This window comes from Pelophylax lessonae (assembly GCF_965119305.1).
Source record: "Pelophylax lessonae genome assembly, chromosome: 5".
Lineage (NCBI taxonomy): Eukaryota > Metazoa > Chordata > Amphibia > Anura > Ranidae > Pelophylax > Pelophylax lessonae.
The window spans coordinates 26,231,959-26,249,848 of record NC_138772.1 but is presented as its reverse complement, the minus strand read 5'-3'; positions in this window follow the sequence as shown (position 1 = coordinate 26,249,848).

Here is a 17,890-nt window from a genome sequence, read left to right as displayed (position 1 = left end):
CTGATACCAACAATGGGGCATGATTCCTTCCACCGACACCAACAATGGGGCACGATTCCTTCCACTGATACCAACAATGGGGCACTATTCCTTCCACTGACACAAACAATGGGGAATAATTAATTCCACTGACAACAAAAATGGGGCACTATTACTTCCACTGACACCGTATATTTCTATCCATAATGCCAAAGACGGGCATTGTTTACTCCCACTGAACATAATCTGACCCCCCTAAAGTCTGAAGTACAGTAAATTGGCCCATTTTTTAGAAAGTTTGGAGCCCCCTGATTTAGAGCTTTGCCAGCACCTATCCTTGGCCACATTCTCTGGACTGAACAAAGAAAGATCCTAAAATCTATATGTGGCATGCAGAGACCCAAACACCGGCAACCCTTCACGCCACATCGTATCTTCTAACGTGGCCTTATGTGAACAATATGTATAACTCTCATATCCTGATTTTTAAACTTGATTTGGACTCTCCCAAATCTCAGACAATTTGTAATAGATCCCACCCTAAAGCATTCATTAAAGTAATGGTAGACGGTCAAATAATCTGGTAAAATGAATTTCATTCCATCCCCCGCCCTCAGATATTCTTCATAACTCCTTATTTCCCCCAACATTTCTTTAGCTTCTGCCTGGCGGTCCACAGAAGGCATTAAAAACATTGGTGAACATTTCTCGCTGGATGTTATGAAATTATTCTCATACCTAAAGAAGCATTGGAAGCTTCCTCAGTATACTTTGGATTCCACCAGATGACGCACTTTATATGCATGCTTCTTAACCACTTCCCTACCGGGCACTTTCAACCTTCTCCTGCCCAGGCCAGTTTTCAGCTTTCAGCGCTGTTACACTTTGAATGACAATTGCGCGGTCAGGACTCAGCAATCAGCATAAATAAAACCAACGCATTTAAGGGGAACAGAGACTCCCCAGGTGTGTCTGTAAAACAAAGATCCAGCTGATTGGTGGCTGTGCTTGCAGAGGCAGAATCTATCTTTGTTTTACAGACACTCCTGTTTGGGACCCTTCCTCATTGACTGGCATGCAGCAACAGCCCCGAAGAAGGGGGAGGCCACTTTTCTCCGAAACGCGTTGGCTTTATTTGTTGCTACTCTCAATAAACGATTTCAGACTCACCTTCCAATTTCCATTTTCTGGATACTGGGCACTCCTTTTTGCCTTCCTTTCCATACCCACCTTTGGAAACTCTTTATACTTGAGATCAATCAGCGGCCATTTGTTTACATTATGTCCCCGCTCTACTTACATAAGTTCTTATCACATGGAATTTTTTATGCAGCACATCTGATATCATACATATTGTACAATGTAACATGAATGTGCACTTTACTTCATATTAAAGATCTCTGGGAAGCAAATAAAATGCTTGTGAAAGAAAAAAGTAAATTGCCATTAGATACACTTTCATTTCTCTGTTCCCCTGTGCTTTGCACCCTAAGCAGTCTCCCCTCCCCCTCCCAATGTACATATGAAGGGTCTTACCTGTATAGAGTCCTGAAGAGTCTGAAATTTTCACAGCCTTCCCTTTGTATTTATATGGCTGCTGCATAATTCCTCCCAGAACACATTCCCTCCTAACCGAGTAATAGATGTCACTACAATGTCACTGTCAATGCCTAATTACCCTGGGGAGGGGGAGGGGTGTAAAAGGTCTGAGGAAAATTTACTTATTTTATGGCATTTAAATTTCACATTGTAAACCAGTTCAACAGAAATTTCAGTAAATTATAGCAAAGATCTTATACGTGTGCACGCAACACATACAATAGTATACATGTGCAGACAATATATACAATGTTATACACATGCAGACAATATATACAATTTAATATATGTACACAAAATATATACAATGCTACAGTATCTCCCAAAAGTGAGTACACCCCTCACATTTTTGTAAATATTTTATTCTATCTTTTCATGGGACAACACTGAAGAAATGACACTTTGCTACAATGTAAAGTAGTGAGTGTACAGCTTGTATAACAGTGTAAATTTGCTGTCCCCTCAAAATAACTCAACACACAGCCATTAGGGATGAGTTTCAAGGGCAAGTTGAATGTAAGTTCGACTCAAACATTAGCTGTTTGCTCGTTTGTCGAATGACGAACAAATGGGCTTCGCGGAAAATTTGAGCACCTGCATCCATAATGCACTGCACGCGCGTGTGCAGTGCATTATGTGATTGGCCAAAGCATGCACCCTGACCTCCATGCTTTGGCCAGTCAAATCATCTCTTCCATGATTGGACAAAGGCAGGCTGCCTTTAGCCAATCATGGCTCAGGGGCTAAGTACATGCCCCACTCTATAGAAAGGCTGCCCGCACAGTGGCCATGTGTAGTTTGACTGTGTGGGCAAGATAGCGAGTAGTTGAGGCAGGGAGAGGATCGTGATTGAGGAAGGGAGAGGAAAGTGATTTGCATTTTATCAATTGATTATAAATTAGGCCATCGGGGATCTAGCGGTCAGTTGAGTATAGAACATATATTGATCTCTCTCTATATATAGGACAATTGATTACATATATTAGGCCATTAACTATCAGTCAGTTCAGTATAGAGCATACATTGATCTCGCTATATATATATATGACAATTGATTACATATAGAGTTGAGCGGACACCTGGATGTCCATGTTCGGCCGAACTTGAAAAAAAAAGTCCGGGTCCGTGTCCCGGACTTTTTCCGAACTTTACCCAGACACCGAACCCCATTGAAGTCAATGGGGACCCGAACTTTCAGGCACTAAAATGGCTCTAAAACACCAATGGAATGGGCTAGAGTGCTGCAAATGGCAGCAAAAAGTAGTTAAGAGCATGGCAAGTGCTCTGCAAACAAATGTGGATAGGGAAATAACTAAAACAACAAAAAAAAACAGAAAAATAAAAAGTTTTTCTTCATCTGTGAAGGACGAGGCCCATATGGAGTAGGAGGGAGGTTGAGGTGGTGGTGGAAGTGGCGGTGTAGGTGGAAGCGGCGGTGGAGGACGACGAGGTAGCCAACACTGCTTTTTTTCAGTCATTTTAAATGAGGGTACACCCCAAAAGAGTGAGAAAGATCAAAAATAGAATAATGGCTGGGTAAGGTCGGTATCCATCTCTATTCTGCACAAGGTACGGAAAAGTCCTGTGGGATCCATGCCTAGTTCATTTTAATGAACGTGAGCTTGTCCACATTGTCTCTGGACAGGCAGCTGCACTTGTCTGTGATAACGCCCCCAGCCGTGCTAAATACACATTCAGATAATACACTGGCTGAAGGGCACGCCAGCACCTCCAAGGCGTAAAGGGCAAGCTCAGGCCATGTGCCCAATTTGGAGACCCAGAAGTTGAAGGGGGCAGACCCGTCATTCACTACATGTAGGCGTGTGCACACATACTGCTCCACCATGTTGGTGAAATGCTGCCTCCTGCTAAGACATTCCATATGAGCTGCTGGTGCCGCTGTTTGTTGTGGCGTGCTGACAAAGCTTTTCCACATTTCGGCCATGCTAACCCTGCCTTCTGAGGTGCTGGCGGTGCCCTGGTTGCGTTGGCGACCTCTTCCTCCTCCTCCTCCTCTGCCTTGGCCTTGTGCTTCCACTGTGGCCCCGCTGTCAGGTGGGAATGCCAGCAGCATCCCGTCTACCAGCGCGCGCTTGTACTCGCGCATCTTGCGATCGCGCTCCAGTGAGTGAATTAAGGATGGTAAGTTGTCCTTGTAACGGGGATCCAGCAGTGTGGCCACCCAGTAATCAGCACAAGTTAGAATGTGGGCAACTCGGCGGTCATTGTGGAGACACTGCAGCATGTAATTGCTCATGTGTGCCAGGCTGCCCAGAGGCAACGAAAGGCTGTCCTCTGTGGGAGGTGTATTGTCTGTGTCCTCTGTATCCCCCCAGCCATGCACCAGTGATGGCCATAAGCTTGCCTGGGTGCCACCCTGCTGTGAACATGGTTCCATCTCCTCCTCCATCTCCTCCTCCTCATCCTCCTCATCCTCCAGAACTGTGCCCCTGCTGGACAATTGTGTCCCTGGCGTTTGTGGGTGCAGGAACCCACCCTCGGAGCCACTTGCAAATGACTGCCCTGAAAGCCTTGGAAATGTTACCTCTTCATCCTCCTCCTCCTCCTCCTCCTCATCCTGTGCCACATCCTCTTCCATCATCGCCCGAATTGTTTTTTCAAGGAGGCATAGAAGTGGGATAGTTAAGCTGAGAACGGCGTCATTGCCACTGGCCATGTTGGTGGAGTACTCAAAACAGCACAACAAGGCACACAGGTCTCGCATGGAGGCCCAGTTATTGGTGGTGAAGTGGTGCTGTTCCGCAGAGCGACTCACGCGTGCCTGCTGCAGCTGAAACTCCACTATGGCCTGCTGCTGCTCGCACAGTCTTTCCAGCATGTGCAAGGTGGAGTTCCACCTTGTGGGCACGTCACATATGAGGCGGTGAGCGGGAAGGCCGAAGTTACGCTGCAGCGCTGACAGGCGAGCAGCAGCAGGGTGAGAACGCCAAAAGTGCGCACAGACGGCCCGCACTTTCTGCAGCAGCTCTGACATATAGGGGTAATTTTTAGGGAACCTCTGCACCACCAAATTCAGCACATGTGCCAGGCAAGGTATGTGCGTCAAACCGGCTAGGCCCAGAACTGCTATGAGATTTCGCCCGTTATTCGCACACCACCAGGCCGGGCTTGAGGCTCGCTGGCAGCAACCACTCATTTGTCTGCTGTTCCATGCTCCTCCACAACTCCTGCGCGGTGTGTGGTTTGTCCCCCAAACAGGCAAGTTTTAAAACTGCCTGCTGTCGTTTACCCCTGGCTGTGCTGAAGTTGGTGGTGAAGGTGTTACGCTGACCGGATGAGGAGGCGGTAGAGGATGAGGAAGCGGAGTAGGAGGAGTTAGGAACAGGAGGCAAACTGAAGCACCCTACAATCCTTGGTGGAAGGACATGCGCCAAATTGCTATCCGCCTCAGGCCCATCCGCCACTGCATTTACCCAGTGTGCCGTTAGGGAGATATAACGCCCCTGACCGTGCTTACTGGTCCACGTATCGGTAGTTAGGTGGACCGTGGCACAGATGGCGTTGCGCAATGCACACCTGATTTTTTCCCCCACTTGGTTGTGCAGGGAAGGGATGGCTTGCCGGGAAAAGTAGTGGCGGCTGGGCACAACGTACTGTGGGACAGCCACCGACATAAGGCTTTTAAAACTGTGCGTCTCCACCAGACGGAATGACAGCATTTCAAAGGCCAAGAATTTTGAAATGCTGGCATTCAGGACCAGGGATCGCGGGTGGGTAGGGGGGTACTTCTTCTTCCTCTGAAGTGTTTGGGAGATAGAAAGCTGAATGCTTACACCGGACATTGTGGAGATGGTTGGTGACCCAGGTGGTGGTGTTGCTGACAGATCGTCTGTTTGCGGGGTGGCAGGTGCTGGTATCACTACAGATGTGGATGGAGAGGCTGAGACTGCAGCAGAAGAGGAAGCAGGAGGAGCCAGAGACCTTTCTTGGTTTTGAAGCTGTCTACTCCACTGCAGCTTGTGCCTTGCACTTAGATGCCTGATCATGCAGGTTGTGCTCAGGTTGAGAAGGTTTATGCCTCGCTTCAGGCTCTGATTGCACAGGGTGCAAACCACTCGTGTCCTGTCATCAGCACATTTTCTGAAGAACTTCCACGCTAGAGAACTCCTTTGAGCTGGCTTTGGTGCGCTCGTTCCCTTGCTGCGTTGGGCAGTAGCAGGCATAGTGTCAAGGGCACGGCCGCTCCGCTTCTGCACCCTGCTCCCTCTTCTGCTGTGCTGGTGGCTCTGTGCGACCCCCGCCTCTTCCTCCAAATTACTCAGGTCACCTGCATGACCTTCATTCCATGTGGGGTCGAGGACCTCATCGTCCTCCACATCATCTTCCACCCAGTCTTCACCCCTGCCCTCCTTGTCGGTCTCCACAATTCTGAGTGCCGCAGCAGTTGGCACCTGCGTTTCGTCATCATCGGAGACGTGCTGCGATGGTCCTTCTATGTACTCATCTTGAGAAATAAGTGGTTGGGCATCGCTGCACTCAATCTCTTCCACTTCTGGGGCAGGGCTAGGTGGATGGTCCTGGGAAACCCTGCTGACAGAGTCATCAAAAAGAAGAAGAGACTGCTGCATGACTTGGGGCTCAGACTGCTTGCCTGATTTGCAAGGGGGTGAGGTGAAAGACGGTTGGACTTTGGCTGCAGGTGCCAACTCTGACCTTTCTGCAGTAGACTGGGTGGGAGACAATGTGAAGGAACTGGAGGCACTGTCAGCAGCAAACCAATCTACTATCGCCTCTACTTGTTCTGGCCTCATCACTTCTAGAGGCGCATGATGCCCTACCAAATACTGCTGCAGGTTCTGTCGCCTACTCACACTTGAGGAAGGTGTTTCACTTGTGCGTGTAGCTGGCACAGATCGACCATGTCCTCTCCTTGCAACAGGAGCTCTACCAGCAGCACCTCGACCCAGGCCACGGCCCCTATTTGACGGTCTCCTCATATTTCTGTAATTTATGATCTTGCCCTAGAAAGGGGTTTATTGAATAGCGGAACACCACAACAACCGTATCGCACGGGTGTATCTCACAGTCAAATATGCAAACAATGCCGCAATTTAATTTTTTTTACCCCAAAAGGGTGTATATTGAATAGCGGAATAGAAAAAAGGATAAAAAACAGTGTATCTCACACGTACAAACACAGACTAGGCCCCGATTACAATTTTTTGTACCCTAAAGGCAGGATGAGGAAGAGGAGTAGGAGGAGTTGGGAACAGGAGGCAAACTGAAGCGCCCTGCAATCCTCGGCGGTGGAAGGAGATGCACCAAACAAATTTAAAAAGGTGTATCTTACATGTACCGATACAGACTATGCCGTAATTTAATTTTTTACACTCAAACAGGGTGTATATTGAATAGCGGAATAGGAAAAATTTTACAAAAACGGTGGTGTATCTCACACGTACAAACACAGACTAGGCCCCGATTACAATTTTATGTACCCCAAAGGCAGGATGAGGATGAGGAGTAGGAGGAGGTCCGAACAGGAGGCAAAATGAAGCACCCTCCAATCCTCGGCGGTATGAGATGCGCCCCAAAAATTGGAAAGGTGTATCTCACACGTACCGATACAGACTATCCCGCAATTTAATTGTTTTTACCCCAAAGGTGTAGATTGAATAGCGGAATAGAAAATTCAAGTTAGACTTACCGGTAACTTGTTTTCCAATAGTCTTTCAGGACAGCACCTTAGAGAGATGGCTCCTCCCTCTCCTCATCAGGAAACACCCCATCCACCAGATTTTAAAAGGAGGCTTCTCCCACCATTCATCAGTTTGTAGAAGAGTACCTCCGGCCCATGCTGGAACACATAAACAGATATGGTTAATCACAGCAAAACATTTTATACAATAGGGCGGGATCCTCCTGCTGTCCTGAAAGACTATTGGAAAACAAGTTACCGGTAAGTCTAACTTGAATTTTCCCTAAAACGTCTTTCAGGACAGCACCTTAGAGAGGATTATCGAGACTTACTCAATTTAGGGAGGGACCACAGCTTGCAGGACCTTTCTGCCAAAAGCCTGATCTTCAGCTGCCAAAAGGTCCAACCTATAGTGTCTTGCAAACGTAAAGTAGCTTGACCACGTAGCCGCTTTGCAGATCTGATCTGGAGTGGCACCAGCTTTCTCTGCCCATGTAGTGGCTAACGCTCTAGTAGAGTGAGCTCTGATCCCCTGTGGGGGGAGACAATTTCATTTGGGAGTAAGCCTCTGAAATAGCGGATCTGAGCCATCTGGCTATTGATCCTTTTGATGCCTGGCGACCTTTTTTGTTGCCAGAGAAAAGAACAAAAAGAGAGTTTGATGATCTAAACTCTTTAGTAACCTCCAAGTAATGTATAAGGACCCTTCTTACATCTAGGCAGTGAAAGCTTTTTTCCTTATCTCCTGATGGATTAGGGCAGAAGGTAGGTAACACAATTTCTTGTGAGCGGTTTCTCGTTGAAGCTACTTTTGGGAGAAACCCTGGATCCGTCTTGAGAATTATCCTGTCTGGATATATGGACAAGAAAGGTTCGATAGCTGATAAAGCATGTAATTCACTGATTCTTCTTGCTGATGTTATTGCCACCAAGAAGACCGTCTTGAGGGTAAGGTTTTTTAGTGTAACCGTTTCTAGTGGTTCAAAAGGTTCCTTTGTGAAGGCCTGAAGGACCACCGACAAGTCCCATTTGGGGAAGCTTCTGACAGGCACTGGTCTGGAGCGAGTAAGGGCCCTGAAGAATCTGATGATTAAAGATTCTGAAGAAATGGGCCTTTCCAAGAATACCCCCAGGGCTGTAACTTGTACCTTGAGGGTACTTACTGCCAAACCTTTTCCTGCGCCCTCCTGTAGGAACTCCAAAATTGAAGTAATACTGTTCAATTCTTGATCTTTCGATTCACACCAGGTATTATATGTCTTCCAAACTTTTGCATATATATTCCTTGTGACTTTTTTCCTACTGGAAAGTAGGGTAGCAATTAATGCGTCTGAAAATCCTTTCCTTTTCAGCAGTTGCTCCTCAGATACCAGGCGGTGAGCTTTAGCTTTTCCACTTCTGGATGATAGACTGGACCTTGAAGCAGTAGGTCTTGACGAAGAGGGAGCTGAAAAGCAGGTTTGACTGATAGTTGAAGGACAGTCGAAAACCAAACCCTTTTGGGCCAATAAGGTGTGATCAGGATCACTGAGGCTCTTTCCATTTGGATTTTTCTCAATACCAACGGAATGAGCTGGAAGGGGGGGAAGGCATACCCCAACCTGAACCTCCAGGGATGTGCCAGGGAATCTACTCCCAGAGAGTTGTCGTTTCTGTGGAGTGAGAAGTAAAGTGGAAGTTTTGCGTTTTCTTTCGTTGCAAACAGATCCACCTCTGGCTTTCCCCAAGTCTTGGTTATCAACATAAAGACTTCTGGGTTCAAGCTCCATTCTGCTTCTCGGATCTTCTGCCTGCTTAAATAATCCGCCACACTGTTTAATGTACCTTTTAGGTGGATTGCTGACAAGGAAAGTAACTGCCTTTCCGCCCATTGCAGAATTTCCGTTGCCAACAGCTCTAGGGTTTTGCTTCTTGTGCCCCCTTGCTTGTTTAGATATGCCACCGTAGTGGCATTGTCTGAAAGGACTTGAACATGAGTCCCCTGAAGATTTTGAGAGAAGGCAGCTAGGGCTAGGCCGACTGCCTTTAACTCCTTCCAATTTGAGGATTTCCTTGTCTCGGTCTGAGACCAAACCCCCTGTGCCAGGTTTTGGTTCCAGTGGGCTCCCCACCCCCAACTGCTGGCATCCGTTGTTAACCTCTGGTCTGCTGGAAAGGACCAGGCCAAACCCTGGGACAAGGTTATCTGATTTCTCCACCACCAAAGGGACCTCTTGACCTTGGTGGGAATTTTTACCTTTAAGTCCAAAGTCTCTGGATTGTGATCCCAGATTCTGAGGAGGAAATATTGGAGTGGCCGAAAATGCAGCCTTGCCCATTGGACAGCTGGAATTGATGCAGTCAGGTTTCCAAGGACTGACATGATCTCTCTGATCGACCACCACTGATTTGTTTGTAGCCTTGCTACCAAATTCTGTATTTTGACCTGTTTGTCTTCTGGTAGGAAGATTCTTTGTTCCACAGAGCATAACTGAAACCCTAGGAACTGAACCCGCTGAGCCGGTGTGAGATTCGATTTCTTGATGTTCACTATCCATCCCAGAGCTTCTAGATGACCTCTTGCCTTGTGTAGGTCCTCTTGAAGTTTTTCCTTTGACGGGGCAAAGAAAAGCAGGTCGTCCAGGTAAGGCACCACAGAGATTCCCTGAAGGCGGAGGGGGAGCTAGACCCTCTGCCATTACCTTCGTAAAAATACGAGGGGAGGATGATAGCCCGAAAGGGAGTGCTTTGAATTGGATATGGAGCATTTCCTTTCCCAGATTTACTGCCAACCTTAGGAATCTCTGTGAGTGAGGGGCAATAGGGATATGCAGGTAAGCATCCCTTAAGTCGATTGATGCCATGAAGCATCCCTTTGTTAACAGGGTTCTGACTGTAAGAATTGAGTCCATTCGAAACTTTTTGTACAGAACTGACCTGTTTAAAGGTTTCAGATTCAGTATAAGACGAAAATCCCCCGATGGTTTCTTTATCAAAAATATGTGGGAATAGAATCCCTGATGTTGTTCTTCCACTGGAACTGGACAGACAACTCCCTGTCGCCTCAGGTCCTTTAACAGGTCCATCATAGCCAGGGCTTTTTCTGCATCTCTTGGGAGGTTTGTGACAAAGAACCTTTCGGGTGGCGTCTCTGAAAACTCTATGTTGTAGCCTTGGGACAGCATATTCAGAATGTATTGATTTTCTGTTATGGCTGCCCAATAGGGGAGGAATTCCCTCAATCTTCCTCCCACCGGCAATGTCTTGTCATTGTGTTTTGTTGGTTGACACAGGAGGATGGAAGAGAACACCTCCTTTCCCTTTGGGTTTTTGTGTCGACCAGTTTCTTCTCTTCTCCTGGGGTCTGCTATTTTGCTGAGCTTTTTGACGTCGAAAAAGCTTCTTTGCTGCCTGTTTCTTCTTCACAGGAAAAGACTTTTTTGTCTGCTGTTCTATCTAGAACAGAGTCTAGCCCAGGTCCGAATAGTAGATCCCCTTGAAAAGGAAGTCCACACAGCTTATTTTTAGAAGCTGTATCTCCAGGCCATGTCTTTAACCAAAGAGCCCTTCTGGCTGAGTTGGATAAAGCTGCAGATCTTGCTGTCATCTTCACTGACTCTGCTGAAGCGTCAGCAATGAAGGCTATGGCCGTGGAGAGCGTGGAAAAGGAATCCAAAATTTCCTGTTTAGGTGAGGCTGCTGTGATGTGTGCTTTTAGCTGGCTAAGCCAGTATTCCAGATTCCTGGACACACAGGTTACTGCCATGGCAGGCTTCAGACTCCCCATGATGGATTGCCAGGATCTCTTAAGTTGCTGGTCCATCTTCTTATCCATGGGATCCCTCAGGACTCCCATGTCTTCAAATGCTAGGTCTGTTGACCTAGAAACCTGGGAGAAGGCTGCATCAATCTTTGGCATCTTATTCCAGGGAGCTCCTGGGTCCTCATCAAAAGGAAATCGCCTTTTAAAGGCTTTAGGGAAGAAGGTTTTCTTTTCCGGATCAGCCCACTCATGTTTTATTGCATCTGAGATGGTCTGATGCACTGGGAAGATACGGCCCTTAGGCTCTTCCAAGCCTGCATACATTTTGTCATGTAGGGACAGTTCCTTCTTTTCCTCCTCTAGACCCAGGGTGATGTAAACTGCCCTCAGGAGACCATCCACTTGCTCTAAGGATAGTTTGTATTTAGTGGGCCTACTTTGTGCCCCTCCCTCCTCTTCTTCCTCTGAATCCTCTTTGGAATGTGAGGGGGAATTATCTCCTTGGGTGGAAGGAACCCCTTCTGTCCCCACCGAAGGAACCAACTGTGAACCCTGAGAGGACAGTGAGGCTGATGGCTGACTCAGGGCAGGATCCTGTAGGGATGACCGAAAAGATTGGATGGTAGCATCCAATTCCTTCCTCACAGATGCGACTAGATCGCCACAAACTGTAGATGCTTCTTCCTTTACTAGTGCATCAATACATCCCTGGCAAAAGTGTCTTTTTCCAGCTTTCCGACAACTTTGCTTTGCATGAAGGACACTTTCTCTTGGAAACAATTTCCGAGCTTTTAGCCTGGAAGACATGAATGGGAAAACATACACATGCTTCTTAAGAGTCAGCCTGATTCTCAGGGTCACCAAGGTGCACAGAAAGACATTTTTAAGGGAAGTCCCATGTGCCCTGACAGGCCCCCAGCCATCGGGGGGAAAGATAAAAGGGATGGAGAGAGACCCCACAGTAAGATAGGCCATATAAAGATACCCCTTACCGGGGCCTTACTGGTGCCTGTGCCTGTCCCACTCGCTGAAGAAGCTTCCATCGCTTGGCAGCGGTATCACCCGTGGCTTCGGTACCGGTTCCGGAGACCAAAGCGCACCTGCACTGGACCGGATCCGGAATAAGGCACCAGCTTGCTCCTCCCTTCTTCCTCTGCGTCCGGCGGAAATGACGCCATACGCCCCCTGCAGAACGCTGCCCTTTCCGGAACCTCACTTCCGGTCCGGACGAGCGTCACTCGATCCGGAGAAATGGCGGCAAATTTGAAAAAAAAAAAAAAAAAGGCGGCGGAAGCCTAAGAAAAATCATTCCGCTCCAAGATGCCTTCCCAGGGCTGTGCTCTGCGGGGTCCTGACTCAGCCTAGAGCACTGAAGAGGAAGAAGGAGCCCATGCACTGCAGTCGGTCGCGTGAATGGGAGAAGCAATCGTCTCCAAAAAAGGGTAGGTGGACGTAGGAAGCCCGGTCTCTCAGGATAGCACCTTAAGAGCCCAGCTCCCCACAGAGGTGTTCCTCGGCCGGAGGAAACACAAAAACTGATGAATGGTGGGAGAAGCCTCCTTTTAAAATCTGGTGGATGGGGTGTTTCCTGATGAGGAGAGGGAGGAGCCATCTCTCTAAGGTGCTGTCCTGAAAGACGTTTTAGGGAAAATATGATATCAAAAGGTGTATGTATCTCACACGTACAGACCCAGACTAGGCCCAAATTACTATTTTTTGTACCCCCAAAGGCAGGATGAGGAGTAGGAGGAGTTCGGAACAGGCAGGAGGCAGACTGAAGCACCCTGCAATCCTCGGTGGTATGAGATGCGCCCCAAAAATTGGAGAGGTGTATCTCACACGTACCGATACAGACTATCCCGCAATTTAATTGTTTTTACCCCAAAGGTGTAGATTGAATAGCGGAATAGAAAATATGATATCAAAAGGTGTATGTATCTCACACGTACAGACCCAGACTAGGCCCAAATTACTATTTTTTGTACCCCCAAAGGCAGGATGAGGAGTAGGAGGAGTTCGGAACAGGCAGGAGGCACACTGAAGCACCCTGCAATCCTCGGAGGTATGAGATGCGCCCCAAAAATTGGAAAGGTGTATCTCACACGTACCGATACAGACTACCCCGCAATTTAATTGTTTTTACCCCAAAGGTGTAGATTGAATAGCGGAATAGAAAATAGGATATAAAATTGGTGATTTTTCAATAGCACATGTGAACAGCAGTGTCTTATATCAGTCAGCTCTGCTGCAGGCTATGGAGGGAAAAAAAAAAGAAAATTCCCCTTTTTAAGTTTGTAATTTTTAAATAGATTAGTACAGACTATGCCACAATTTAATTTTTTTAACCCAAAAGTGTGTATATTGAATAGTGGAATAGAAAAAAGTGTATACATTTTGAAATCACTCAATAGCACATGTGAACACAGCAGTGTATTATCACAGTCAGCAGCACTGAAGGAAAAACGCTGCACACAACTGACTGATAAAAAATACTTTTTTCTCCCTCCTCCTCAGCGGGCAAAAAGATTGTGTTCACACCACCCCACACACAGCAAAATCGATGTGGACCACTGACCCTGCCTATCTCCAGCCTCGCCCTAAAATGATCGATAAGATCGGTCACTGCCAGCACTGCAAACCCCCCACACAGCAAAATCGATTGTAGAATACTGACCCTGCCTATCTCCAGCCTCGCCCTAAAATGCCCTAACAACTCGCCCTGCCTGCAGCACTCCGACCTTTCCCTGATTCTGAATTATTTTCGGACAAAATTTTTCACAGAATCTCTGTCTTTCCCTAATCAGCAGCCAGCACGTATGATGTGTGCTCTGTCCCTAAACTACAGCAGAATGACGCAGCGGCGCTCGGTCTCGAACTTATAAAGACTTGGTCACATGTTTCAGATGGCCAATCACAGCTACTAATACATTTGTAGGCATGGCTGGGATGGCTTAAGGCACACCAGTTAAACGCTTGTTGATTGGCTGTTGAAACCCCGCCATTAAAAGCGTGCCAATACATACAAACCCGGAAATAAAATGACCGAACACGGATTTTAAACTCGAACATACAATAAAGTTTTCGGGTAACAAAAATCCAATTATTCGGTACGAACACGAATAATACAGTCCGTGTTCACTCAACACTACTTAACATCTGTATTCAATAAAGATATATCGGCCTAAAGTTGGGGGGGGATGTCCTTCCCTGGTTTAGGCAACGTCACAACATAAGCTTGAAGCATTTCTGTTTCCAGGGAGGCAGAGGATACAGCAGTCTCGAACACTGAGGCCAAATGCGGGCTAAGTGTATCTACAACCTTCTTATAATAGAGGTTGGGCAGGCCGTCAGGACCAGGAGACTTCCCACTAGGCAGCAGATGCATGGCCTTCGCTATTTCCATCGGAGAGATAGAGGCATTGAGATCTCGAAGCTGATCAGCGGTAAGGCAAGGCAAATTTATAGAAGACAGAAAATCTGTGATGGATTGTTCAGTGGGTTGGGGAGTTGAGGGGTCATCTTTCAAATTATACAGGGAACTGGAGTAATTGGCAAAGGAATCAGCGATCGCATGCAGATTCAAAATTTTCGCATTGGTGACAGTATCTAGTAGGTATGCGATTTTATTTTTAACCTGTCTCGCCTTCAACTTGTTGGCTAATAATTTACCGGCCTTATTACCTTGCGAATAGTGGGAAATCTTCAGGGCTCTGAAAAATGTATCCTGGTTCTCCACCAGCATTTGTCTAAGGTCCACTCGAAGGCGGAAAAGTTGTAGGGCTAGCGACTGTGATGGGGAAGATTTATTCAATGGTTCTATTCTCTTAATTTTGCTCAGAATATGATCGAGCTTCTGACTCCTCTGCCTCTTAAGTCTAGCACATAGTTGGATCATGATACCCCGTATAAAGGCCTTATGTGCGCACCAGACCACTGTCGGATCTGACACAGAACCTGCATTGTCATTAAAAAACTCTTTCAAACATTGTGCAATATACTGAGCATGCTGAGGAGAGTCCAGAACCTGGCTATTAGCTCTCCACAAGTATGCTGGCCCAGCAGCTCCAGATTCCCGTAAAGTCACGGAAACCGGAGCATGATCCGACCAGGTGATCGTGTGGATCTCTGATGATTGAACAAGTTGTAATAAACGTTTATCGACCAATATCATGTCTATACAAGAATAGGAGTTATGGCATTGAGAGTGGTAGGAATAATCTTTCTCCTGGGTGGAGACACCTCCAAGAGTCATACAAGTCCGCCGAGTGAAGTAGAGGTTGCAAAGCGGGGGGGGGGAGAACGGCGGGGCACTGAAGTGGAATCCAACTGAGGGTCAGAGGTAATATTAAAGTCCCCACATATTACAGTGGAACCCTTCAAGCGGAGCATCTTCCTCCATAAACGGAGCTGATGAGTGTTGGGAGAATAAGCGTTGATCAGTGTGAGAGGCATGTTATTCACTTCACAATTTACTATTACGTAGCGGCCGTTGGGGTCCACAATAAGATCCACCAAGGAGAATGCCACAGAGTCCCTGACCGCAATCAAAACTCCTTTTCGCTTTTGGGATGCTGAGGCTTGAAAAATGTGCGGAAAGTTCCTATGTGCAATAGTAGGAGCAGAAGTTACCTGCAGGTGGGTCTCCTGAACACAGAGTATATCGCTCTGGAGCTTCAGTGCCTCTTTCCACATAGATGCCCGTTTGGCCGGATGGTTTAGGCCACGGACATTGAAGGATGTTATCTTAATAGTCATTAGCAAATTATAGGAAGGCGCCTGGCTCTTTTTAAAGATATATCTGAACCTGCTGCCCTTTTAATTGTGAAAACAATATAAAATATGGGACGTAGATGAAAAAGGCGCTGGTGATCTTTTATATTTACTGGAATAAAACTTGTTCAGGGTAGCACGTGTATTAAATATGTATTAAAAGTGCTTATTAGTGAATAAATTATTATAATTAAAGGTAATAGATATATTTTAAAGTGCACAACTCAAAATTAAAAAATATTTCTGTTGCTTATTGGTAAATAAATATATAAATAGTTATATATAAATAAATAGATAAATAAATATATTGTACATGCAACAAGCAAATCAATTATATAAATATATAATATTCCGTGCAGCAAGCAAATAAAAGTGCTTAATAGTGCGTGCAAAAAAACTCATCAAATATAAACGGATATATTCGTGCTCTCCAGTGAGAAATAATTATATAGCAAGTGTCTCTGCAATTCGTGCAAAAAATATGCTCCTTAAAGTGCTTCAGGTGGTGGGGTGTGACACACGTGGCCTCTTACCAGCTTCCAATGAGTCACAATGACTCCCAACGCCTGTGATCCCTTTAATTGGGTGGATCAGACCTCTCCTCGATATCTTTTGGGATGGATATCTGCTCCTACATTAGGCATGTATGGACCATATAGTCCGCATAAAGATAAACAAAAAAAGCCTCCAATAGTGAAATATTGTATGCTTTATTTGAAAATTAATAAAAAGGTATACAGTTGGTCCCTTACTATTAGTTGTGCCCTCCTGGCACTGGGCAATTCGGCAGTACACAAAATCTTTCAGTAGTGGGGAATCGTATCCCAGGATCTGCAGCTTCCTCTTAGTTTTCCTCTCACTGTGCTGTGTGCGGCGGTCGGCGAGCGTCCCTGCCTCTGCTACGAATGCCTGTGTGTTTTGCTTCCGGGTTTGTCAGTAACCACAATGCATTTCGCATCTGTGCGTCATCAGGCGGCTACTGTTCCCCGGAGTCTCTTTCCTTAAGTGTCACGGACCTTCTTTTGATTGGCTATTATTCAGTATGTTATCGGCATCTTGTTTACAATTTATTTTCAGCTAACACTTATTGCCAATTGTTTCTTTACTTTAATAGTGGTGATCTATATGGGGATTTGTAATTTTTTTTCATGTCCTCGGATTTATGCTGCATATCCGTCGTATACGTTCCCCTTACTCACATGTATCATACAATTTTCATAACAGTTCATAAAAAGCTATTAAATATATCACAATCCATTAACATACAATATAAAACTTTATTAATTATCAAAAATTATTAAAAATTATTAAAATTATCTTTTTGTTTTTAGCTTTATTTAAAACCATTATATGGACTAGTTTCTTATATTTATAGCGCCATCTAGTGGAAATTTTTGGGAATCAAGATTAATTAGGTTCTAAAATGGGAATATTTTCCAATATTTATAATAGGACGGCTCTAATCTTATAATTTAAATATTTTTTAAAATTTCTAAAATATATAAATATATATATAAACATGTTGTACAAAGTACTAGATAGTATTACAGATTAAAAATTAAAATTTTAAAATAGCTAAAATGTCAAGGGATATATGTATAAAAAGAGATGGATTTTTATTCTGAATGTCTATAAAATTCTATTATTAAAAATTATTAAGAAAACAATTTAAATCTATGTCCGCATTTAGCCCCAAGGGTTTTAATGTTTTTAAACGATGTATCCAGACGGTTTCATTCTGTGATATTTTCTTCCGCATGTCTGCGCCTCTCCAATGATTAAATATTTTATCAATCCCACAAAACCAAAGGAGGGAAGGATCCTGGTTGTGGTGTAGTCTGAAATGATTGGATAGGCTGTGCTTTTTGAAACCTTTTTTAATATTATCGACATGTTCTCCTATCCTTGTTGCTAAAGTGCGAGTAGTGCGTCCAATATATTTAAGTCCACAGGGACAAATGCACATATATGTAACGAATTTGGTGTCGCAAGTAATAAATTGTTTTATCTCAAACTCTCGGTTGTCTGAAGAGAAAAACTTATGTTCTATTCTTTTCTTAAATTTGCTTATCCTGCAGGCTTTACATCTTCTGCATCTATAAAAACCATTTTTTGCAAAGAACATTTGTTGTCTTTTAGGT